The sequence below is a fragment of the Silene latifolia genome, chromosome X (genome assembly GCF_048544455.1).
Source record: "Silene latifolia isolate original U9 population chromosome X, ASM4854445v1, whole genome shotgun sequence".
Classification (NCBI taxonomy): domain Eukaryota; kingdom Viridiplantae; phylum Streptophyta; class Magnoliopsida; order Caryophyllales; family Caryophyllaceae; genus Silene; species Silene latifolia.
Window position 1 is genome coordinate 105265440 of NC_133537.1, and position 27266 is coordinate 105292705.

The 27266-nt window shown below is 40.5% G+C and overlaps 1 long non-coding RNA gene across 2 annotated transcripts; it reads left to right on the forward strand.

Annotated features, from left to right (window-relative positions):
- The first annotated feature begins 391 nt into the window (after positions 1 to 391).
- LOC141623503 (uncharacterized) lies at positions 392 to 6740 on the forward strand. Of its 2 annotated transcripts, XR_012533422.1 has the most exons (7): positions 392 to 550; positions 643 to 716; positions 1601 to 1747; positions 2713 to 3743; positions 3836 to 3934; positions 6262 to 6434; positions 6533 to 6740. It is a non-coding gene; the product is annotated as an uncharacterized LOC141623503 (long non-coding RNA). The 2 variants fall into 2 exon arrangements; XR_012533423.1 differs by lacking the exons at positions 6262 to 6434; positions 6533 to 6740 and adding an exon at positions 4779 to 6008.
- Positions 6741 to 27266: the final 20526 nt, after the last annotated feature.

Genomic DNA, 27266 nt, shown 5'->3' on the forward strand with positions numbered 1-27266 from the left:
TACAGGATTGAGATTGGATGAATGATTGTTGTTGTAGCTATAATATGCTTTATTGTGCAGTTGACTGACCCCTTTTCTGTTATTGTAAAACCTGCAGTGAACCGTTGGGGGATGGTGAACATGTAACTCCCGCTTTTTAGTAAAATCGTTTTAAAATGTTTTATCGCTTTAGTTAAATAATTTTATTTTTGAAATCTAATTTTTCATAAAAATATATAGTTTTTGTTATATAATAATATTAATAATAATTTCTGACTCAATTTATAGTAGACTTGAGGCGTGTTTTCTAACAAAAATCGACTCAATTTAGGTGTTTTGGGCCTAAATTGACTAATGGACCTCCCTCTTATCGCTATATTTCCATCAATCATTTGAGATGCACCCTAACCTCTCATTTTTACTCAAAATTTCAGCAAACTCATACATGGCACCACCTCCATTTAAACAACTTTCTTCCCTTCACTAAAACCTTCATAACTTGCTCATTTCTTAACCAAATCGACTCATTTTTGCGTCAAATTCTTTCTTATTCCGTCCTCCACATTTCTATGTAAGACAAACTCCATATTTACATGAGCTACCTGCTGGACGTCCCATTTTCTACTCGAAAATGGCTACTAATTGTTGTTTTTCGGTGTCTAGGTACAAGCTTGGACAACCCGGAAGAAGATAGGTTTGTTGTGGAGGACTCTCTTGAATATTGATGAATTAAGAAGGTAACGGTGATAGTTTACTCGACATTAATCTAGATTTATGTGTGTTTATATCGTAGCTTACTCTTTTATTGATTAAAGTTTACATTTTTACATGTTTTGAGTCATTGTTGATTGAGACGGTTTTTATACAAGATTTACATAGTTAGTTTGAGTAAAGTTTGTGTCTTTAGATTCCTTATGAAATGGGTGAATGAATGTGATAATTTAAATGGATGAATATCATCTTTTACATGTTTAAATTTCCGTCTTAAGACGGTTTCACAAATAGTTTGAAAACCGTGTATATGGGGTTGTATAGCCGTGTTGTCGATTTGAGTGAAATTGTTAACTTTCGTCTTGTATACGTATACATGAATGAATTGGGTCATTTGTTTGGGTGAATTCCGGCTTATATTATGCTTAAATTTTCGTCTTAAGACGGTACAAAAATATGTCAAAAACCGTATATCCTTGCTGTGACCAGCCGTGTTTGAGCTCGAGTTTCGCGTTGATTTTATTATCGATTTGAGCCAATTTGTTAACTCATAGCTTGTATATATATACATGAATGAATTGGGTCATTTGTTTGGGTGAATTCCAGCATGTATCATGCTTAAAGTTTCTTCTTAACACGGGACAAAAATCTGTTGAAACCGTTTATCGGGGCTGTATAGCCGTGTGTTTGGCTATTGTTTTGAGTGGTTTTTCTTGTCGATTTGAGTGGAATTGTTAACTTTCGACTTGAGTACATATCCATGAATGATTTGAGTTGCTTGTATGGGAAAAATACCGTCTTAATCATGCTTTAAAATCCGTCTTAAAGTCGCCTTACCATAGCTTGTAACCGGGCTGTTTTGGACAGTTTTAGGGCTGCTTTTAACCTCTGTTTTTGGCACAATTTGCAGGTCCAGAACTCGGGTTTTGGCACGAGTTTCTAGAGTGGTTAATGGGTTGTGTATGTCATGGTTGTTGGTGGTCAAATGTTTTGTGTTTGGCCCATTTTTGGGCGGTTATTTGAGCAATGCTTGGCACGTTTTGGACGGATAAAAGGAGTATGTTTGTTGGTCTTTGGAATGTCGTGTTGGTCGTGTTTGGATATTGGAATGCATTAATTTTATTGTTGTTAAATCCCGTATCGTGTTTTATATAACGTAATTCATTAATTTTGTCCGTGATTAATTTAATTAAATCCCGTCTCGTGATTTATATAACGTAATTCTTTAATTATCGCTCATTTAAATTTTTCTCACATGAATCGTAAATGTGGAATCTATCTTTTAATTATGCCATAATTATATGAAAGGTCATATTTTAATTAATATGTGAGCTTTAATTCATTCTTTTTCACATACTTATCGTATTTCAAATACGAGTGATTTATTCTACATGATTATTTGAAATGAGTCGTATACATGTGAAAATGCCATAATGCTATGCCTTCTAGCGTAACTTATCTTTACGCCTAGTTGTGCCGTTGTGCCTAGTATTCGTTTATCTCATTCCATTTCCGCCTCTTTCGTGCCGTTCTGCCGAATTCGGGGTACTCGACTTCCATTCCGTCGATCGAGTCTTGGATGCAAAATGTTTATCGCATGTCGAATCGGGTAAAGTTACATCCCGAGAGTCTGGCCAGGTTTAGACTAGGACAGTATCATATTATCGTCGTCCTATCGGGAGGAATTGGGTCTAAGAGTAGTAAAGATCTTGCATAATTTGGATAGTTGCATTCATTTTTCATTGGAATTCGTACTCGTGATTATTTAACCGTATCCATGATCCTCGCCTACTTTACTTGTTGAATATGGCTTTTACATGCTTGTTTATTACTCCACCTTATTTTCTCTTATCTTATTAACATGAATGATCCCGTGTTTTTCTTATAACCCAAGTTGCATGCGTATTGCTTAATATGCTTGCCTGTTTGAGTTCTTTGTTACGTTTAATTTGATATAATGTGGCTGGGAGAACCTTGAGTTACTCCCCACTGACTGTGGCATTCATGTTTTATGAATGACAGGTATTAGTTGGTGCTTATATGGGGTGAAGACATGTGTGAGCTAGCGAGTACCTTGACCATTGGACTTTATTTATCATTTTGCTAAACTCACCTATTTTTGTCTTATCATTCGTGGGATATATTTTCCCCATTTTTGACCATCATGTTTGTATGAATCTTTATTTTATTTCCGCATTGATGTGTCCATTTTATATAAGATTTTACCCCCTATTTTAGATCTATTTTACATGCCATTTGCACTAATGTTAATGATATGTGAGCTAATTCCGTGTTCTAGTTGTGTTTGCTTGTTTTCATTGTGTTTTGTAGGAAATTAAGCTTTTAGTAGCTTTCACTACAAGGAAAACGCGGGAAGCTAACGGAAATCCTGACGAAAAATAACACCCGTCAGAGCTGTCAGGAAACTGGTGGTCACCTGACGGAAATTCCGTCAGGAATGCTTTACTGACGGAAATTCCGTCAGGACAATCAGAGGTAGGAGGCGCCAAAAATAATGGACTTGGCGCCATTATAATAGAGACTATCTAACGGAATTGCGATCAGTAAGGACTACCACTGACAGATTATCTGTCAGTAATATCGATATTACTAACGTAATTTCCGTCAGGACTGTCATGTGTCTGATGCCAATCAATTGCCAACTCGCAGTCACTTATTAACCATACTGACGGAAATTTCGTCAGTAATATCAATATTACTGACAGAATTTCCGTCAGGACTGTCCTGTGTCTGATGCCAATTAATTACCAACTGAGAGTGACTTATTAACCATCCTGACGGAAATTCTGTCAGTATTTGCATATTCCTGACGGCATTTCCGTCAAGTTCCCGCTTTTTTTTTTTAGAATCCTCACGGAAATTCCGTCAGGACTTTCTTAACTCAAAATCACACTCGTCTCCTACCCCGTCTCAATTACATTTTCCCACAAATCACATTAACCCTAAAAAATCCGACACTCTACACCACCGGCCACCACACTCCCCCACTTTTGCTACCACTGACACGCCGCCGCTGCCGCCAACATCTTCAGGTTTGTTTATTGTTTCCTTCCTCTCTTTTTCTCTCTTCTTTTTTCTTTTCCTTTGCTTTTATTTAAATTTTTCTCCTTTCCTCTTTGTTTAGGCCACCACCGCCGCTGCCGCCGTCTGCCACTGCCGCCTCTCCCTCCTTGCTTCACCTCCTTCTTTCTCCTTCTTCCTTTTTTTATTTAATTCTAATTAGGTAAACCTCCTCTTACTAGTTATCTTTTTAAATTACTAATTTTTGTTTAAGTTATGCTAATGACCCTAGGATAGTATCAATTTATAATATGTTTTTGGTACATATAGGGAATTTGAGACACATATCAAACTCACATATCCTAATGTAACATCTTCTGATGATGTTTGGACCAAACATATTGACAAAAGTTTTTCAAAATGGCTCCAAAATGAAGTAAGTGATACATTTTTGGTGATAATGAACAACATATTTGAATTTCTTACTAAACATTGAGAAGAATACAATAACTTCTTATTAATTAACGTATTCTTTTATTGCTAGGTTTATAGACTGAAGGATCCTTTAATTATAGCTCTAGCGTTATGCCCTAGTAACATGGTGAACACCTAGAGACGATATTCCACCAATAGCTATAAATTTCGAGCTTCTAAAGAGAGAGTTGATGTTCTGAAACCCACCTTAAGCAATGGGGTTTATGTGAATTCAACTGAGGGGTTGGACAACTATGGAATCCTAAATGAAGTAATCGAGCTTTCTTATTATGCCGAACAAAGGGTTTACAAGGTCATATTGTTTAAATGTGATTGGTTTGACAATTCCCCTCAAGGACTTAGTATCCATAAAGTATACGGACTTGTAGATGTAAATGAAAAAAAAAAAAAAACTTCGTGGACATAACCCATTCTTAGCAGCTGTTCAAGTAGATAAAGTGATGTGAACATTATTTGCACACATTTAGTCCCATAATTGAGCCTATTTTGCATACTATTATAACATTTTATGGCCATTTTATCCGTCAAAACCTTCCTGTTTGCTTTTCTATCGCATTTCATATGTTTTGTAGAAAAGGAGATAATAAGGCGGAAATTCCCGTCTTTCGTGCATATTTGGAAGCTTTTTGATGATATTGTATGGACTAGTATGAAGAGGAGACAAGAATGATGACCAAGGATGTAGGAATAAAGTGTATATAGAAGGATCAAAGAGTTAAGAGTAAGGATGACGAGAGGGAAGCCATTACATGAAGAAATTGCTCGGAACCCAAACCAAGAGTTGCTCCTTTGGCTCTAAAAGTATGCTAGATGGAACGGCGTCGAAAAAACAAGTGATATAGGCTTTTGAATCACTCCAATAGGAGTCCGGATGAGAAAATGACGTCCGTTTTACAATCTGAGCTCAAACAAAGAAGCTGTCCGCCAATCCGCTCGTCCCGAGACTCAAGACGCTCGTCCCATGAGACAATCCGCTCGTCATGCTCCAAATCCGCTCGTCTTCCCCTACTACAATCCGAGCGTCTTGCTCCAAATCCGCTCGTCTTCCCCTGCTACAACCCGATCGTCCCGAGACCAATCCGCTCCAAATTGCTCGGATCATCAACCCATTATAATTGTGACAACCCCAAGCACAACCATAATTAGATTGAATAATTAGAGTAACCACCGTCCCATGGATCGACCTCGACTTACCACTAACTAGTTGTATGTTGAGTATTATAAATGTGTTTGATTGGATGTGACCCGACGACATCACCCACATCATAAAGTTTGTTATGCTCCTTATCCAACCACTAAGAAAGACAATCAATGGTCCGCGGTTTTTAAAATCAAGGCTAGATCACATGTTGATGCTCCTATTGATGAAATTGTCTTTCAAGAAGATGTGGTTGTCAATGATCACCCGATTTCACCCAATTTTGTGGAAGAGACAGATATTGAAGATGAATATGAAATGGTTGTGGAAAGTGGTCAAGAGGAATATGATGGGGACGTCGGAGAAGAAGAGGATGAAGATGGACTTCAAGAATTTGCTAGAGCTGAAAATGAGGAAGAAGTCGGGGTGCTTTTTTCAGAAGATGAACCTCTTTTGATTTGCAGTGATAGTGATAGTGATAGTGATAATGAGGGAGACTAGTTGTATAATCCATTTGTAAAAAAGTATGAACTTTAAACATTCAATAAAATTTGAACCACTTTTAAGAAGTTTGTTTGATTTCATTGTTTTATAGAGCTAGATATTTGAATTTATCTCCTTCATGGAGGTTTTCTCGAATCAAGTAGCCTAGATATAATATACAATCGAGTTCTGATCTAATCTTTCAAATTTGCAACTTGAAACTATTATCACCATTGATAAAATTATGAAAACATCCAAAATAATGAAAACAATGTTTAACCTTTTTTGAGGTGTTAGTACTTGACTTTATTTATTATCTTATAAGAGTTATATAATTTAATTTATGTTTACTTACTTATTTTGTTCAAATAAGAAATGTTTGCACTAATAGTATCTCATTGGACTAATTATTTGTTTTTTTTTTTTTTAAATAGTGATCATGTCCAGGTTTATCCGACGTCTAGTAGGGGGTAGTAGTGGTGGTGGATCTGGTCGTGAGAACGAGAACGCGGAGACTCAGAATAACGTACCAGTTACTACTCCGACATCGGCGAAGGAGGGTGGGCACGTGACTCTCATCGCGCCGTGCTCAGCCGGATTATTTTTGGTAAAAAAAAATTTCAATCATATTTTTTTATTATCTTCATAAAAGATATATCATTTAAATACTTATATTTGTATTTCTAATATTTATGTGTTTTTCAGGTGGGATGACAAGGTTATCAGGCAATACGTGACTTGGTCGTTTACCCGTAGCCTCGGAGATGAGTTTTTTACAAGATAGAGTGACGTGAGCCATGCACAGCGTTTGAAGATGTGGCAGTACTTTAGGGTATTTTTAAAGTTCCATATTATTTTATTCAATAATAATTTATTGTTGTAGTTAAATGACGGATCAACTTTTCTATTACTAATAATTTGTTTCTGAAATAGACGCATGTAAACTCCATCGATCCTAGCTATGACCCAATTCCCGAGTGGCGGACGAGGGTAACGAGACGGATTACCTCTATTCTTAATGGACTCAAGTATAACAAGAAGCCAGATTGGGTGCCTGATACTTGGTGGGAGAACCTTAAGATTAAGGAAAGAGAAAATCTCGACTTTGCCAAATATTCAAAAATAAATCAAACAAATAGAAGGTTGGGTAGTAAACACCACTACAAAACTCGTTATCTACATCGGACTTTTTGGGCAATGGACATCAGATTCACAACCGATGTTAAGTTGAGTGATGTCCATTATAAGAGCAATAGACATCGGACTTAAGTCTGATGTCTACTGTTCAATAGACATCAGACTTTTAGAAAATTTGATGTCTATATGGTCATATAGACATCAGATTTATAGAAAGTCTGATGTCGATTACTTATCAGAGACATCAGATATCTTACAAATATGATATCCATTTTTAAAGATAGACATCGAGTTTTTACAAAAATCTGATGTCCATAATTATTATTTTTAATAAAAAAATATTTACTACGATATTGTTGCCCAAAACATTACTCATACACATGATCTCAATACAAGATAATTCGATAATTAACTCCAAACATCTTTATACAATTAACCGATTATCCAAAGTCAATTACAAAAAAATCTATACAAAATGCGTAACCTAAGAGCACCCATGTTTTAAGACAAATATCCCACCTCCGAATGTCCTATTTATCAGCATCTCAGCTTCTACCTTTACCTCTTTCACTTCATTTTGCCATATTCGAACTCCGTTCAATGGCACTTATTGACCTGAAAGTTGACACCCACCATAAACTTCGAAATAAGAAAACGACTGCAATATTTTGAAGCATCATTCCAGATAGCATTCTTAAATTACTACTGGAAATAAAAGGATGCAACCATCCTATTCAAGAGAGAAAAGTATACCTATAACAATACTAACAATTATGGCAGCAAACACAATCATTCGCTCATTACACCACCCTTGTATTATGCCCTGTGATAGATAGAAGTAAAATTTTGTGTTAAATAACATGGATAACAATGTAACGTACCATTACTCAAGGTACGACGACAAAAAAAAAAGATTTAGGAAAGTAAAAAATATGATCCATGAAAAATAAAAAAATTGATTTTTCTCCAGTAGTATTCTATAAGTTATCAATTTCCAAACTGATAATACAAGAGTTTAAAGCTTTATTTTGATGCCTGATCATATATGAAGAGATGTCACTCCAGTTTGAGGTAACAATAATAGAAGCGGTTCAAAGACTAATTGAAGCTAAAATATGACATCGACCAAAAGACAATTATTTTACATAAGCAAACTTGTATCTCTATAAAGCTGAAAATGAATCTTACTAGGCAATAACTTCATCGGTTAGGTTCTTTTATACTCGCATGTGATGCTTTCCTCCTGCAATTACAGAGGCCACAAGAGTTAAGTATCATAGTCCTTGCATTGTCTAGACTTAAGCTAACAAACATAAAATAATATTACCAATAGTTACAAAAGATTATAGTCCATAGCTAAGATATAATGAATAAAACATATTATCTAATTAAGTTGGATTATGAATGAACTCCCTGAGTGAACTCAAGTAGCTGATTATAGATTTTCACAAAGAGAAGGGGAGACATATCGACTGAGATAAAATTTTAACTTTACTTATGAAATGCTAAGGACCTAATAAGTCCAACCTATAATATTCACCTAAACCCCAAATTTACAAGAAATATTTATACAAACAAAGGAAAAAACGAGAAGAATTAATTACCTAGGCTATAGGCAGCACCAGCAAAAAGCAAGCAGGCAGCGACAACAGCTAACAACAACAGGCAGCAGCAGCTATCAGCATCAGGCAATAAAAACTAGCAACGACTATCGACATAACACCAGCCGGAAGCGCACAACAACAACAACAACAACAACAACAACAACAACAACAACAACAACTAACAATCAGCAAGCACAACACAACACAACACAACACAACACAACACACACCAGCACAAAACATTTAGGAACCTGCATCAACGACAAAAAATCTGAAAGATGCAAGATCTTAATCTAAAATCTTACTCAAAACAAACCACTAAATAGCTACAATAGCAAATAGAATTTCAATTTTTTTTTGGAAAAATACTGAAATGTAAGATATATTATAAATCAATAATCAAAAGCTGTACAAATTAGCCAAATAAAATGAGGAACTTACATAATCAAAGTAGAAGCGACATTAAGCTGATGCTTTCGCCTATGTGACCTCCTGGATAACCCATACCGTTTAGCAGCCAGGACTCAAAAACTCCTGAAATAAAACTGTTAAACTAGAAATAGAATCAAGATCAGGAACAGGAGGCTGATAATCATTCAGCAGTCATATACAAAACGACTTTTCAGCACTTAAGCCAACCAGCCAGTAATTTTCATCTGCCTTCTTAACTTTGCTAGCACTGCAAAATCAAAATTCATCACCATCATATCTCATTGTACAGAAAGATAGAATAAGCATTCATCACTAATGTGTGGTCTAAAAGGCAGTGCAAAGTATCCAACTCATATCCCAGTGTCAAGCCTTTATACTAGTATCATAGTACCCATCATATATTTGTATGAGAAGACAACCAGATACCAAAAATAAAAATATTAATTGCCAAACATCTAAGACCACAATAAATTCTCAAATAAAAGAGATAGTAACGATGGATTCTTTATCAGTTCAAATGCCAAATAGCAAAAAGAGTCCATACTTCCACAAAGCTGAAAAGCAAATTAGAAAAGCAAACGAAATTGATCATTACAAAAAAAAACAAATTAGTAATTAAGCAAACAATATAACCTAAATAGGCAAATGGCGTAATGCAGTGAAGTGTAAACTGAATTTATAACAACCCGACCCACCACGGTCGTAACACAACTCCAATAAGATGGGAGATGTACTTTTGGGCCCATTACTTGTCCTCACTTAAGTCCAAAAGCACAAGGCCTTGTTACTAAGTGGTGGATGGAAGCCCTTATAAGCATATCACAAGCTCCATATTTTCCCGATGTGGGACAAATTACTTTCAATCATCTTTTGGGGTGTTACAAATTCCTCCACTTAAATAACACAACGTCCTCGTTGTGCCCGGAGGCTGACCGCAGCCAAGCCCAGAATCCTCCCCCACTAGATGTGTGACCCGGGTACTCCCGACCACAGGCTCACCACATGGTCGCAAGGTTGCTCTGATACCATTTATAACAACCTGACCCACCACGGTCGTAAAACAACCCCAATAAGATGGGATATGTACTTTTGGGCCTATAACTTGTCCTCACTTAAGCCCAAAAGCACAAGGCCTTGTTACTAAGTGGTGGGTGAAAGCCCTTATAAGTATATCACAAGCTCCATATATTCCCGATGTGGGACTAAAAGATCATAGATCCATATTAGACTCTCTAATAAAAATTAAATTATCTCATAATTTATCATTTAGGTGATCTATGTAACATGCATGCAAATATAAAAGCATAATAAAAGGAAAGTTTAAGGAAAAACAATTTCCTTACATTGATTTTATGGTAAAAAGGACACAAACTAGTTCACCTTACTAGTTTGTTCTTGAGCTCATAATAAATGGATGATCCTCCTCACAAATCTTCAAAGAGAAGATCTCATTCAAGATGCACCCAAGAACTTAACCCAAAACTAACAAGTATTTTACTATAAACTTGTTAAAATTATACCCTTGATATTATTTGTAATATTACTAACATTTCTTAGTAATAAAAATTGATTACTAACTTCTTAGTAAAGATGAATAATAATTTTAGAGAGATGATAGATTTTTGTTCACATGCAAAACATACAAAATGATGTAGTGTAGAAATGAACATAAGATGGAGTATATAGGAGGGGAAAGTGGCGGGTGGTAGGAGGTAGTGTGTAGGAGTGAATTTCTTATTTTTTATCAATCTTATATCACATGCAAAATCATTATAAGATAACTTATGGAAGAATATAAAGTAAGGTGAAATGATTATGTTCCTAATCATCCACAACTCTATTTTACACGGTCCACTTGCCCGTTTACGGGTCCATGTTGGTTCTTATATTTGTCGCACAAATACGTGTAATTTTATTTTAAACATCGTTTCTTGTTTAAATACTTCCATAATAAATTCGTCCAAATCACTCCGTAAATATACGTGTACCACTACACATTTGGTCGTGATCCCTTATGAGGGGTTTAGTTTTCAGTACTTGTCGTTAGGAGCACCTAGACCAAAACACAATTTATAACTTCACAAACAACTCTACAATTAGTAAAGAGGCAAGTAAAGGTCGGATCCCAAAGGACGGGAATTGAGATGAGATTTTCTATTGCAACTAGTGGTGTCTAAGGGTGTCACAATTTGGGGTTTGAAGTAGAAGATCACTAAACTAAATAGCAATGAAAGTAAACAAGCAAGATGAATTAAAAGAGATGTAAACAATTGATAAAAAGCACTAGGGTATCATGGGGTCATAGGGGATTCATGGGAATTGATCGTACAAACATATTCTCAAATTATAAGCAAGCAATTATTGTTGTGATGGATCGAGTTGGTTTATGTCTTAAAATCCTAGGAAAGTTTGGGTCCCGGAGCCGAATCGATTAGATTGTACAACACCTACAAGTCGACTTAATCTCCCCTACTCAACAATATGCATGGTCTAATGAGATTCGGGTTCGTTTATGTCTTACAAGTCTCATTGAAAAGATAGGTGATGGGTAAAAAATGCAAGGATTCATAGGCTCACATTTCATCAAACATAACATGTGCATAAGTTGAGATCACAACAAGCAAGCAAGTAAATTATGAAAACATATTAAATTAAGCATGAATCATTCCCCATGTTGGTTTCCCCTAATTTCCCATTAACCCTAGCTAAAGAAACTACTCACTCATTATCATGTTGAACATGCTAGCAAGGTTGTCAATCATACTAACAAAGTGAAACATGACGAATAAATGAAAGTGATTAACAATAATTAAAAAGGGATTAAGAGAATTATACCTACTAATGATTCCAATAATAAAGCAAAGAATAAAAGAAGTACTTGATGCTTGATTGGAAGGTTGTCAATCTCCCAATAATAACCCAAATAATCTTCAATTACCCAAAATAAAGGATGAACAAGAGAGAGATTAAGGAAATAAAACTTGTATTAAAACTTGATTACAAGATTAAAGAGAGATTTGATTGATATTAACTACACTAAAGATTGCTAAGAAGAACATGCTTTTCTAATTAGACTAATGGGGTATTTATAGTGGGGATTAGGTACATAAATTACGGTTTACTAAGGGCTTAAATGACGATTAAGTCCTTGAGGAATCGCCGGTCTCTAGGGAGACTTCGGTCTCTTTTTCGCCGGTCTTAGAAAAAGATGCGCATCCTTCCTTGAAGCTTGTAGAAGACGAAATAACTGTCTGGGAATCCGGGCGTCTTAGGCACGGGACGGGCGGATTTGGGCGTTCCTGGACGGGTGTCCAGAGGGTGAAGACGGGCGGATTTGGGAGGTTTTGGACGGGCGTCTTGTGGAGGAAGACGCTCGGATTGTGGGCCTTGGACGGGCGTCTTCAGGGCAATCCGCACGGATTGTCAAAAAGTTTCATTCCTTCTTCTTTTCTTCATTTTTTTTCATAGAATCCTTGAGGATTTCCTCGGGGATGCAAGGATCTTTTCTCATCATTGCCCATCTACTATAGTATGTACAAAGGCCTTCTAATCTTGTCTCTTCTTGATGCTTGGTCATTGAATTCAATCAATTTAGCCTCATTTTGCCATGAAAATGCAAGGTTTGCACTCCTTTCCTACCAAGGACACAAAACCTCAAAGAATATGCAAAACACAGAACTAAAGACAATAAATGACCCAAATATGCACTAAAAAGCATGGGAACAAGGCTAATTCGGGGACTAAATATGCTCTAATTATGGTCACATCAAATATCCCCAAACCGAACCTTTGCTCGTTCCGAGTAAAGAGGTGACAAAGACTAGGACCATTATTTAAACTAACCTAATAACATAGACGATATGAGACAATTAGCGGGTCTCACTCCGCCCCTTCAACTCACAACAAGACAACCATGAGGTAGGATGCCTTCTTGCAAGGCAAGGTGGGGCTTGCCAAAATGGCGACACATCCAAACATTAAAGCACATAAAATCAAGTAATGAATGCATCTACAAAAGTATAGCCACTTTCCTCATGCGGAAATTATCTACAAGGGAAGCAATTCAAGGGTAAACACTCCTTCATAGATGCAATTTCTTCAAACTACTAAGCCTAGAAGGATACCAATAAATCACCTCCAAGTTGTGTCAAGCTAGGGTACCTTTTTTCTCAATCGTTAAATGCTTTTGTCAAGAATAAACTCCCTATGGTGTTAGAAACACTGGAGGATCGCGGAATTCCCCCTCTTGCCTAGACAAGAAGAAGGGTCGTCCCCTCTCTACCATGCACAAAAATGGATACGATGGATAAAGGGATCGATAGAATTTGAGTTTCATTTGGAAGTTTGCTTTGTTTTTCCCCCCAATTTCTTGTGCCATATAACATTTGAGAACACTTTCTTGCCATTTCTTTTGATTTTTTGGCTTTTCAACACTTGACAACTTTTCAACTTTTTGCATTTTCTTTTTGAACATTTTCAAAGTCACCCCATATGTAGTGAGGGTGCCTTATATTTGAAGCTTTAGAAGTCTATTTTTGCTCCTCTTTTCTTTTGATGCATTTTTGCGAACTTTCTTTCACTTTTCATTTCATTTCTTGAACTCAAATTTGAACAATTTTTGTGCCCATCCCTTTTTGATGACAAAATGTGGTAGAACATGGATGATGGATGCATGGTTTCAAGGGTCACCTTGCAATAAACGGTAGCCAAGGAGTTATCACACCACAAGGTACTCTTGACTAGGCCTTAATCCATGGGTCAAAGGATACTAGCATGACACATCCTAGGGTGTTTTACAAGTATTCTAACAAGCAAAGTCTTAAGAAGAAAAAGCATCTACTAGGGCCTATATACACTTGTCAAGTTTCTCAAGTAGACGGTTTCACAAAAATTTTCTAACATGCAAACTACATGCCATGATGCAACTAGCATATAAACATCCTAATGCATATGATTCTACCAACTAATATGCCATATAATCTAAATGCAAGTCCTAAGTTCACATTGTTATACCGCATCAATCAAAATAAAGCCACATAGTCATTAACATAAAGAGGAAAAAGGAGATTGGAAAGATCATACCATGCGGTCTTCATTGTCCTCATGTCTCGGATGTGGCGTAGTCAATCAATGTGGTAATATTGCATCTACTTCTGCTGATATCGCTGAGTCTATTGATGTTTAGCATGGTAGATTAGGTCATGTGAATGTTGACTATATTAAAAAACTTAGAACTATGAGCTTAATTCCAAGTTTATCGAGTCAAGGATTCTCTAAATGTGCTAGCTGTGTTGAGGCTAAATTCACAAAGAAACCTAGTAAACCTGTTACAACTAGGAATACGAGTCTTCTTAAGCTTATTCACACCGACCTAGCCGACTTCAAAAATGTTGCAAGTAGAGGTGGTAAAAATTATTATGTTCCTTATATAGACGACTGTTCAAGGTACACCCGTGTTTATTTGCTTAAGACTAAAGATGAAGCAGAACAATCGTTTATAAACTTTAAAAATGATGTCGAAAATCAACTCGACAGAAAAATCAAAAGGGTAAGGTCTGATAGAGGTGGCGAGTATAAGTCTAGTTATCTAGCCGACTTTTGTGCTTTTAACGGTTTAATACATGAGACTAGTCCACCTTACTTACCTCAGTCTAACGGTGTAGCTGAACGAAAAAATAGAACCTTAAAAGATATGATGAATGCTATGCTTTTAAGTTCTGGCCTATCTGACGATATGTGGGGGGAAGCAATTCTTTCTGCTTGTCACTTTCTTAATTGTGTACCTCATAAGAAAATTGACAAGACACCCTACGAGATTTGGAAGGGCTATCCTCCTAACCTGAGTTACCTTAGGGTATGGGGGTGTTTGGCTAAAGTGGGTTTACCTCACTTTAGGAGACCTACCGTTGGACCAAAGACCTATGATTGTGTTTTTATAGGTTATGCTCAAAATAGCTCTGCTTATAGATTCATGTCTTTGAGTGATCATTCTATATCTGAGGCTAGGGATGCTATGTTTTTTTAGCATGTTTTTCCATTACAGAAGAATGTTGATTCACCTCCTAGTTTACCTGTTACATCTAATGATATCTCTTCACATGCTAGTAGTAGCTCTTCTATTGATTATATTGCTGAACCTAGAAGGACTAAGAGACCTAGATGTCCAAAGAACTTTGGAGCTGATTTTGTTTCAACTTTGCTGTCTGAACATGGATACACTGTTTGTGCTAGTGATGAATTTGTTTCAGCGTTTTTAATAGAAGATGACCCAAAAACGTATAGTGAGGCAATGAAATCCATTGATGCTAACTTTTGGAAAGATGCTATTAAAAGTGAACTTGATTCTATTGTGTCTAATCAGACTTGGGAGTTGACTGATTTACCTAAAGGTAGTAAACCCATTACGAGTGAATGGATCCTAAAAAAGAAACTGAGACATGACGGTATAATAGAAAGGTTGAAATCTAGACTTGTGGTTAGAGAGTTTACACAAAAGAAAGATATTGATTTTTTGCCACTTATTCACCTGTGACCAAAATTTCGACTATTAGAACGCTTGTCGCCTTAGCTGCTATTCATAACCTTTTTATACATCAGATGGATGTCAAAAGTGCCTTTTTGAATGGTGAGCTAAGGGAAGAGATTTATATGTCGCAACCTGAAGTGTTTGTGGTAAAGGGTCAAGAGAATAAGGTTTGTAAACTGAATAAATCACTATATGGTCTAAAACAAGCACCGAAACAGTGGTATGAGAAATTTAACAACACTTTGGTAAGTAATGGCTATATGGTTAACAATTCTGATTCATGTGTTTATTCAAAGGTAATAGAATCTGATTGTGTGCTTATATGCACTACTACAGATATATGGTATAACAACGGTTAAAGATCGTTGTTATATAAAAAAGCGGACGTTGTTAAAGCATCCGTTGTTAAAGGTTTTAACAACGGTTGGTTTTTTTTAAGAAACCCGTTGTGAAAACTTTTAACAACGGTTAAAAAACGTTGTCGTTACGAGTTATTCGTTGTGGAAAGTGTGACTAATTTTTGGTGGAAAAGTTATAACAACGGTTACAATAGAAAAAATTGTTGTTATAACTAAAGACAACGAGTTTTTTTTAAATAACCGTTGTGGAAAGTGTGACTAATTTTTGGTGGAAAAGTTATAACAACGGTTACAATAGAAAAAACCGTTGTTATAACTAAAGACAACGGGGTTTTTTTAAATAACCGTTGTTATTGTTTTTAAAAAAAATAAAAAAAATAAAAATACAAAGCATTACTGCCAAAATCCCTCCTGCATCAATTAATTATATATTACTAGATGCATTATTACTGTCAAAATCCCTGCATGAAAGGACACAATATATGGAATGCGAAGGGTTATAAGATTTGAAGCAGGGATATGGCACAACTTTCTAAACAAAAATATACTTCGTATTAATTTAATAAGCATCAAACCCTAAACATATTAATTAAAAAACAACTCAAACGACACATATACTAATTATAAATTCATTCCACTATCTCAATAACCAATCCATTATATCACTATCTCCACCCTAAACTCCGAACCCTAAATCTTTAAAACCTAATAAACTCCAAACTTCCTTCAATAATGAATGATACTGTAGATACCCAGTATCTACTGAGACTCCAACAAACACCCGATGATTATCGGACTACAACATGTTTTGGGATCGCAGCGTTTGATTGACAGTTTGTGTACAACTTTACGTCGGAAAACTTAAAACGATTTCGAAAACAAAACATTTTAAAACATTTCAAAAATACCTGGAGTGTTTAATGCACGACGACGGGGTCGCGATGACACTAACTAGAGTCAAAACCGACACCGGACCAAAAACCGACTCGAAAATTCAAATCTCGACTCCAACAACGAGTCAAACCGAGTCAACCACAAAAACAAAATATCTCAAGCCTTCTATACTAAGTTTTCCCGGATTCATGAATGGTCAAGTACCAAACATGTGACTACAAAACCTAGGATAGAACAAATCATGATTGCGTTTGTTGTGATAGTGACTACACAACTCGAAGTGTCGCGACGTGGCTCGCGCCTCTTTGAGCAGCCCAAGTGGCCACGTCGCTCAAAACTCACACAACCACTCATTCTCCTATAAATACCCCTCAAATGCCACCCATTTGAGAGTTACGCGAGTGTCCGCCCCCTCTTTTCTCCCTTAAAATTCTCGACTCGACTTCTAAAGTCACAATCTGACACGTGTTTACGACCTACCGATCGTAAACACGAGCCTTACACATTGTTTGGTACCGTCATCGTGCATTAAACCACTTGTCCGACCACTTTGACCACTACACCATCACTAAACTTTTAAAACACTCTTTTACTTACCAAAACGGTTTGAAACCGAGTTTTTTTTCCGATCAAACAAGTTGTTACACTTATGTCGGTCACTCGCCATAACCAAACATGTAAGTATGAGGGTGTAAAAATCCTCTTTTATTATGTTTTCATTTGTTTCATGACTTTAACATGCTAAAACATGCATAACATGAACCAAAACATGGAATAAACGAGCCAAAACTGATTTTTGGTCGAGGCAGAAGCCCCTTAGGTCGCCAAGTGCTCGCGCCTAAATGGGGTGCCGGACCGAGAGATCAACCGTGTTGTTTCTCGTCATTTCCCTTAATCCATTTTTCATATTTGTAATCGGTTTTTACCATTTCAAGTATTTTCGAAACCTTTTTGTTTCATTTCACATGTTTTAACCATAAAGCATTTTTCACCCTTGGTTCTTCATACCATGACGGTTAAATCCGTGTTTCGGTGATAATATTTGGTTAATGACATTTAAGAGGTATTTTAAAGCCTTTTATTTCATTTCTTTACATTTTTCAAACAAACATATTAGTCACCAACACAAAATCATCCTTGGTTCTATATACCATGCCGGATTTTAACCCGGGTACGATGATGAGTACCGACTAATTACATTCAAAATGGACTTAAAACAATTAGTCCATATCGTTTTTAAAACTATTCATGTCAAGCTTGTCAAAACCGAACCCGACACCGAATATTATCAAATAATGATGATTATTCGAGTCTAGTTCTTCAAATCAACAAATGCGGTCTAAATGACCCTTTCACAATCAAACCGGGTTCAAATACCCATTTTCAACACGTTTCATAACGTTTTCTAAACAGTCAGAACACGGCATACAGCCATTGGCTAACCCGCGCCTCAAGCAGGCCCTTTCTTTCTCATTTTCAAAACCGAGAGGAGGCCCCTTACACCGCCGGGGTGGCTCGCGCCTCTTATAGCCGTCAGTACAGGGCCTGTTCCTTCAAAGCATTAGTCTAGGACGATCCCGACTCCGGTTAACCCGGATATAGGACATATCAGATGACTATTCAAACCACATTTGCAAAATGCCTTACTAAGACAAATGGATCATGTTATGCACCCTAAACCTAATACGGTAAATGGATGTTTAATTTCCGTCTTGCATGCAAATCAATCATTAATCCAACTCGACATCTTATACTTGATACTTGGATTAAATCAACCGACGTAGAAAGCTCTCACATGTTAGGTTTAAATCATTGGATGCGCATTCATGCATTTAAACCGTTTTATCAACTTTTGCATTCAACAAACCAAGATCGATCAGTAGAGGCCGCTAAACGCGGGCGGGATTGGGTGTCTGATTAAAGGGCTTCCCAATACGTACCTTCACCTCTTACTCAGAAACTTTGGATAGTGGACGACCTTATCCAGGGCGTACGAGAGTCATTCTAGAGATAGGATGCTAAAGAGGGATGATTTCCTTATCTTTAGTACCTATGTCAAAACGCTGCTTTGTGCTTCGATTTGACCGAGGTATAAAGTGGAATTCGAACGGGTTCCAGGCATCCCACAAATGCTTGGTGGCGACTCCGAACATCTCAAATCGTTTCGAGACCCTTACCGAGACGAAACCGACCGATCTAAAAACGATCCGGTCGAAAGCATCTTTACGCCGCCGAGCGTGGCTTTCAAAAATACCGCTGCACGTCCGCAGATCGAACCGGACTGCGGTGTGGGCCATGTCCACGGTTTGGCGACTCACTGGGAGAACTAGGACACTTACGTCTTTGTGATCCCTAGATGGTGAGGCTCGAACGAGGTCTTGGTTGGAATGCATTAATTGATATTACGGTCACGGTCGGGTTCCTTGTCCGGGCCCACAACCTAACCCTTTTCGACCAATTGGCTCGTCCCGTCGGCGTGAGTTTTCTCATCCCCGCGTTTCGAATCCCGATTGAGTCAAGCATACCATTGACGTTACACATTATGTTTCGTCAAAGAGCTTTCATCACTTTCGAACACGAGGCTAGGGCACCCTCCTTACACATTTTGTTTGGATTGGTATCCCTCTCGCAAATCGGGGTTTGATTGCTTGGTGTGTAACCCACCTTTTTAAGCCAAAACCCGTGTCAACATGATGCATAATATAATGAAACTGTGAGTGCTTATGTGCTACTTGATCATAAGTCCTTCCGTGTCATTTTTGAACTTTCAAAATCACCTTTTTACGCCGTTATAATGGCCATTTCAAACCTCGGTCTTTCGCCGACCGATGCACGCCTCTCTAGGCCGTCGTAATGACGTTTTTCAAACTCGGTTTTGTATAACCATTTCAACACGCCTTTCTAGGCCGTCGTAATGACGATTTTCAAACTCGATTTTGTATAACCATTTCAACACGCCTTTCTAGGCCGTCATAATGACGATTTTCAAACCCAGTTTTGTATAACCGTTTCAAATCACCTTTTTACGCCGTTATAATCGCCGCGTCTAGGCACGGATTTTAACCCGTTTTGCGCCGACAATGGCTCTTTCAAAACCCGAGAAAAGCACACACCCTTTTCTCGAGACACTTTCGAGATCTCGAGGACCATGCACCGTCCCCGAGACCTTTTCAAACATTTCAAACTCGATTTTCAAAACATACAATTTTGAATTTCAAAACCGTCTTGGGAAGCAACACACTGTTTTCCGAGCCGACTCAAACTCAAACCGTCTTTTGCAAATAAACTTAAGACAACCCTTTTCAACTGATCGACTTGCGGAGATTTCTATCTTCGTAAGCCGCCCATTAAAGCGACAAATGAATCTTTTGAAACTTTCTATTTTCGAAAACTTCAGTCCACCATTCCAATTCCGCCTCGTGTCTATCGAGTCAAAGCAAACGTACTTATGGGTCTTTAATTATGAGTCGTGTCACCACGAGACCCGTCCAATGGCATCACGCCGTCATGTTGGACTCGTGTCAAAGGTTCGGTCAAACACCGTCACGTCATAAATCGAGTCAGCACCGAGGGACCACACACGGTCACCCTCGTCTTGTTGAGTCCGATCTTGGTCTCGTCCTCTATGTTGTCTACGTTCAGTAATGGAACCGTGTCTGATTGAGTTGTAATGTGATCCGTTTTTTTGCCTCAGAGCCATGGCCCCGTCTTCAGCTTCGTCCAACAACAACAATTATAACAACAGAGATGTCACAACTGATCAGCTAGCCAGCCTGCTTACCGCTCTTAAGGTCATCCTGGATCGCGTCGAGACCCGTATCGACGCCCTGGAGAACAAGGAAATTGGGGAACATAATACCCCACCTCGAGCTGAGACTGAGAAGAGGCTGAAACTTCTGGAAGAACAACTCCTAGCCCGGGGTAACAACATCCACCTTGAAAATAACCGAAGGTTCGAACCTGTTGGGGACCAGTTACCTGACAACTTCACCCTGACTGATGTGCCTAAGTTCAAGGGAGTGGAGGACCCACTCAACCACATCCATGCTTTCAAAGACTACATGGCCATTAAGGGGGTCAAACAGGAACTTTTTACCAGGATCTTCCCATCCTCTTTGGAGCCGATTCCTCGCCAATGGTACTACTCCTTGGACCCGAAAAACCTTACCACCTGGGATGAGATCGCAGTTGAGTTTGCCAAACAGTATGCCGACAATGTCGAGATCCAGGCCAACACCCGTACTCTCGAGGTGTTAACCCAAAACGACAAGGAGGGGTTCACTGAGTTCCTAACCCGTTGGAGGAGGGTGAGTACTCAGTTGGTCAGTAAGCCGAGTGAATCAACTCTGGTGGAGAAATTTGTCAACAACCTCCGCCCGGTTTATGCCAACCTGCTGAGGTATCAAAATATCAAAACTTTTCAAGATCTGCAGATTCTGGGGACACGTGTTGAGGACGACCTCCGAAAGGGCGTCTTAGCAAAGACCACTGGCAGGGGTTATCAAGGTTCCACCTCAACCGGATCTCGCCCTTACGGTCAGACAAACAAGATTGATAAGGTTAACCTCGTCGAACCATCTACCAAGAAAATTGAACGCCCCCAGAGAGTGTTCACCAACATAGGGTCAACTTATGAAAGTGCCCTGAAAAGGCTCATGGACCAAGGGAAGCTACAACCAATCGGGCCCACCCCGGACCCGGCCGACGCCAAGAAATCCCGATTTTGGAACCCCAACGCCTACTTCCAGTATCATCGAGGGAAAGGGCATGATACCGAAAATTGCTTCAAACTCAAGCACCTCATTCAAGACATGATTGAGAAGGGAGATTTGCCTATACCCCCACCAACTAAGCTAAACAACAAGACGAATCCTCTGAGAATTCACGCCATCTCCGACGATGAGCCGACCCTAGACTGCTCTCATCTCATCTTGCCAATTGACGACGAAGTGAATGTTCTGGAAAAGGACCCTTCAGACGGAGTGTTTGTATTCAGTGCTGCCACTATGCTCACTATGTTTCAGCAAGTTGAGGAGGCCATTGCCAGCCTTTCTGAGAGAATCACCCGACTCGACGACGCCTACCATCGACTCATCTTCAATCCCCCGGCACCACGTCCGAGGGAGAATTCCCCAAACATTCAAAACTACCCACCATAGGATGGATTGCTCCCGCGACCATTCTGGCATAGACCCCACGAAAATCACCTTCAAAATAACCACCTTCACGAGAATAACCCTCAAAATAACTACCCCCACAAAAATCGCCCTCAAAAAAATATTCCCCACAAGAACTACCCACCGAGAAATACCCCTCCAAGGTATCCTCGAGACCCTGAAATTAACGGCATATGGCGGGATGATGTTGAGGATGTCTATGTCGTCCCAGGAAAGGAGAAGCGGACGAAGGAAATCGGACATCTCACCCTGTCCGGACGTCCCTATCAGAATCTGAGTAACCCACCGGTCGTTCCAACAACGAATGACCAAATCGTCCCAGAGGTGGACACTCAACCAAAGGCTCCCGAGAACTCAATACAGAAAAAACTTCAGAAAGCAAAGGCCGAGATCTCAATTTGGCAACTGATCGCAACATCTTTTGAGCATCGGCAGGCCCTGCTGCGGGCCTTGGGAAAATTAACCGTGCCCTCCACCTCTTCCCCAGAAGAAATAGTGGCACACATGACAAGAGACGCCCCTGATCTGAGCAACCCGGTCGTCTTCTCCGACGAGGATATCCCCCTGTTCGAGCCAACCATAACGGCCCTATACATCATCGTGCAATGCCTCCAAAAGAATGTACCAATGGTCCTTGTGGATGACGGTTCCGCCGTGAATGTCATCCCTCTCAAAATCGCCCACAGTGGGTATTAAGGAATCTGATTTAATCCCAACGAATCAAGGAGTACGCGCCTACGACGGCACTCGTCGCAAGGTCGCTGGGCTTATCACTCTAGCCGTCGCAACCGGGCCACTAGAAAGACAAACCAGTTTCCAAGTGGTCGACATCGACGCATCCTTCAACATGCTCCTGGGACGTCCCTGGATTCACGCCGTCAAGGCGGTCACATCAACGCTCCACAAAAGATCAGGGTCCCCTTCAACGGGAAAACGATCACGATCCCCGCTTCCCCAATCAAAGCGGTTATGAGAAGAGGGGTAGCCTCCCAAGCCATTGAGGAGGACGACAATGAAATGTGGGGTTTCCAAGCAGTGAACGCCATAACTGATGAACTAACAACCTCTGAATGTGACCCGTTCGCCAGCCTCACGATCAACCGTATCATGATGCGCCAGGGTTATTTCCCGGGTTTGCCGCTCAATCCGCTAAAGGACCCATTGCCTCCTTTGAAACAGGCTAAGGTCCTCAACATTCCCTTTGGGCTGGGATACGAAACTACCAATGAAGACATCCAGGAGATGAACCTCCTAATCCGAAAACGCAAGAAGCACGGAGTCATCCTCCGTCCCTACCACCTGACTCTCAACGGAGTCCCCGAGGGAGAGTCTGAACTCTACCACGGCTTTCCGGAGCCTATCTATGACTCTGTGGCGAAGGCTAGATAACCGGGAGTGGAAGTCTTCCAGGACTGCTACTTTATCCCCGACAACATCGAAGCCGCATCAACTGAGTCAAAACCGTCACCATGCCTTAACGGACAAGCTGTCACACTACTCTTTGGGGAAGATAACATCAAACGCCTCGACGATGAGGACATTATTAACATCGCCTTGAAAGACAATCAGTTTGATCCAACCGCCTTGATCTCCGATACTGACCCGGAGAAAGCCACCCAAGGCTGGAGGAAAACCATCAAGTGGACCGATCGCCAAGGCCGCATTCTCAAGATCACAACTGGAGAAGGCCCTATGTTCAAGGAGGGAAGTCTTTGAAGGATCCGAGTCGAGTCCGAGTCGGAGTCGAGTCGTTATAGCTCCTAACGCCCGGATGTCCCGGTCAAGGTCCCCTTCCCTTTGTTTTATCACAAAGTCGTGGTGATTCGGAGGCCGAGTCTACTAAGGTCATCCCCACTCCCATGAAAGGTGACAACCTGGAGCTTGTTCCGGGGCCACTTCCTCTGTCGTGTCGCCTCCGATCGACCACGAGATGTCTGTCCTTTCCGAGGTTTTCGCTCGTGTCAACTTAATGAACGCTAAGTTTGCTTATGACTCGTCTCAATTTAACTGCAATGCAATTCTGAATGATTATGAGGAATTTGACTTGAGTGACTACCCACCTCACTTAGCCAAAGAACTTGACAAACGGGAAACCAGAACCCCCATCATTGAGGAAACCGAGCCTATTAACGTAGGAACCGACAATACACCTCAAGAACTTAGGATAGGGACAACCCTGGACCCCTCGGAAAGACAACAGTTCATTGACCTCCTCCACGAATACAAGGACGTGTTCGCCTGGTCTTACAGAGACATGCCTGGGATTGACAGAGAAATTGCAGAGCACCGGATACCCATCAAACCGGGGCTAAAACGTGAAACAGAAGCTACGCCGGATGCGACCGAGTGGGCCCTAAAAATCAAAGAAGAGGTGGACAAACAGGTTCAAGGCTGGGTTCATCAAAGTGTCTGAATACTCTGACTGGGTGGCCAACATTGTGCCGGTACCAAAGAAAGACGGACGAATTCGGGTTTGCGTCGACTTCAGGGATCTGAACAAGGCAAGTCCAAAAGACGACTTCCCTTTGCCACATGTTGACATTCTGGTAAACAACACTGCCGAGCATGCTCTCTTATCATTCATAGACGGGTATGCCAGGTACAACCAGATTAAAATGGCTGAGGAAGACATGCACAAAACTCCGTTCACTACACAGTGGGGTACATATTGCTACACGGTCATGCCTTTCGGCCTCATCAACGCCGGAGCAACCTATCAAAGAACCGCTGCCACTCTCCTACATGATATGATGCACAAGGAGGTAGAGGTATATGTCGATGACATGATCATCAAATCAAAAGAACGGGACGGCCACATAAATTCCCTCCGGAAATTCTTCGCTCGTCTGCGGAAATATAACATGAGACTAAATCCTCAGAAGTGTGCATTCGGGGTCACCTCCGGAAAACTCTTGGGACATGTCGTCAGCAAAAGAGGCATTGAGATTGATCCAACCAAAATCAAAGCCCTTCAACAAATGCCTCGGCCTAAGAACGAGAAGGAGATTCGGGGATTTCTCGGTCAGGTCCAGTACATCAGCCGGTTCTTCGCCAAGCTCACTATGATTTGTGAACCGATATTCAAGAAGCTTCGCGCCTCCGGTCACACCGATTGGGATGACGACTGTCAGAAAGCCTTCGACAGGATAAAGGAAATCCTATCCAAACCTCCTGTCCTCATGCCACCTCAACCGGGGATTCCTCTATCCCTATACCTGACTGTAACCAACACAGCCATGGGAGCAATGCTAGTAGAAACAGTTGGCAACGAAGAGCGAGCCATCTACTACATCAGCAAAAAGTTCATTGAGTACGAGACGAGGTATACCCAACTGGAAAAGACATGCCTTGCCCTAGTTTGGTCAACAAAGAAGCTGCGGCATTACATGCTCAGCTACTCGGTCCACATCTACTCCAAGATGGACCCAGTCAAATACATCTTCGAAAAACCCATACTAAACGGAGAAGGTCATGTCTAGGTGGACACGATCTTTGTCCGAGTTTGACCTCAAGTTCGTACCCCTCAAGGTTATTAAGGGAAGAGCAGTTGCCGATTTTCTAGCAGAAAATCCCGTCAACGAGGATCCAACGACCGACACATGGTCACTTCCTGACGAAGACATCCTTTGTGCCGACTCCGACGCATGGGACCTATACTTTGATGGTGCATCTAATCTGAGAGGCTTCGGGGTAGGAATCCTTCTAATATCACCAGAGGGAGAACATGTTCCAATCTCGGTCAAGCTAGACTTCGCCGTCACCAACAATGCCGCTGAATATGAAGCATGTCTCATCGGCCTACACGCAGCCATCACACTTGGCATCAAGAGGTTGAGGGTCCACGGCGATTTCTCACTCATCATCAATCAGGTATCCGGATCATGGAAAATCCGATCTGACAGCTTAGCTCCCTACCGAGCAAAGATCAATCAAGAGGCCGAGTTCTTCGACCAAGTCGACTACTTCCACTTGCCGCGAGAGGAAAATCAATTTGCTGATGCCCTGGCAAAACTTGTCGCGCTCGTCAACATACCTGACGACATGACGTCGATGCCCCTATGTGTCGAGAGAAGGAGCGAGCCAGCTCACATTTGTGCCATTATCGACGACGAGGAAAGCCATGATGAACCTTGGTACCAAGCTATCCTCAATTACAAAACCAAAAACGAATTCCCTCCCAACTTTGATCAAAGAGGACAAAGAGCCATCCGTTTACTTGCATCACAATTCGTGATAAACCAAAATCAGCTTTACAAAAGAACACCCCAAGGAATTGCCCTCCTTTGCATTGACCATCACAAAGCCAAGAAAGTCATGGGAGAGGTTCACGACGGAGAATGTGGCCTTCACATGAGTGCAATGATGCTTACACGGAAAATCATGCGGCTAGGTTACTACTGGACAACCATGGAAGCCGATTGTCGTAACTACGTCAAACATTGCCACAATTGCCAAATCTTCGCCAATATACAACATATGCCGCCATCCCTTTTATACACCATGACATCACCCTGGCCATTCTCAACCTGGGGCATCGACATCATCGGGAAGGTCAACCCGATAGGCACCAAGGGGCATTGCTTTGTCCTCGTCGCCATCGACTACTTCACCAAATGGGTGAAAGCACAGTCATATGCAGTCTTGACCGCCAAACAAGTGGCCAAGTTCATTCAAAACAACATCATCTGCCGATATGGGGTACCCCATGAAATCATCAGCGATCAAGGCTCTCACTTCCGGGCGGAAACTCAAGCCTTGCTGGACAAATACAAGATCAAACGACATCGATCATCCCCCTACCGTCTCCAAACTAACGGAGCGGTGGAGGAAGCGAACAAAACTCTTGTGACCATTATCAAGAAACTGCAAGACAACTACCCCGATTGGCCGAGCAAACTCCCATTCGCACTCTGGGGATACCGAATCTCCATTCGAACACCGAAGGCGCTACACCCTTCTACCTAGCATACGGTATGGAGGCGGTTCAACCGGTGGAGTTAGAGGTCCCTTCCCTACGCATCCTACTGGAGAGTCAAGTCCCTGAGGCGGAATGGGCCCGTCGAAGGTACGAACGGCTCACTCTTCTAGACGAACGATGACTCAACGCCTTGCACAGCGTCCAGCTATACCAACGACGTATACAACGGGCATTCAACAAGAAGGTCAAACCCATAAACATCCAGGAGGACGACTTGGTCCTCAAGTCAGTTCGAGCACCATTACCCGTCGATCCGAGGGGAAAATTCAAACCCAACTGGGCCGGGCCATACCTGGTCAAGAAGATACTTTCGGGGGGCGCAGTGAGACTGA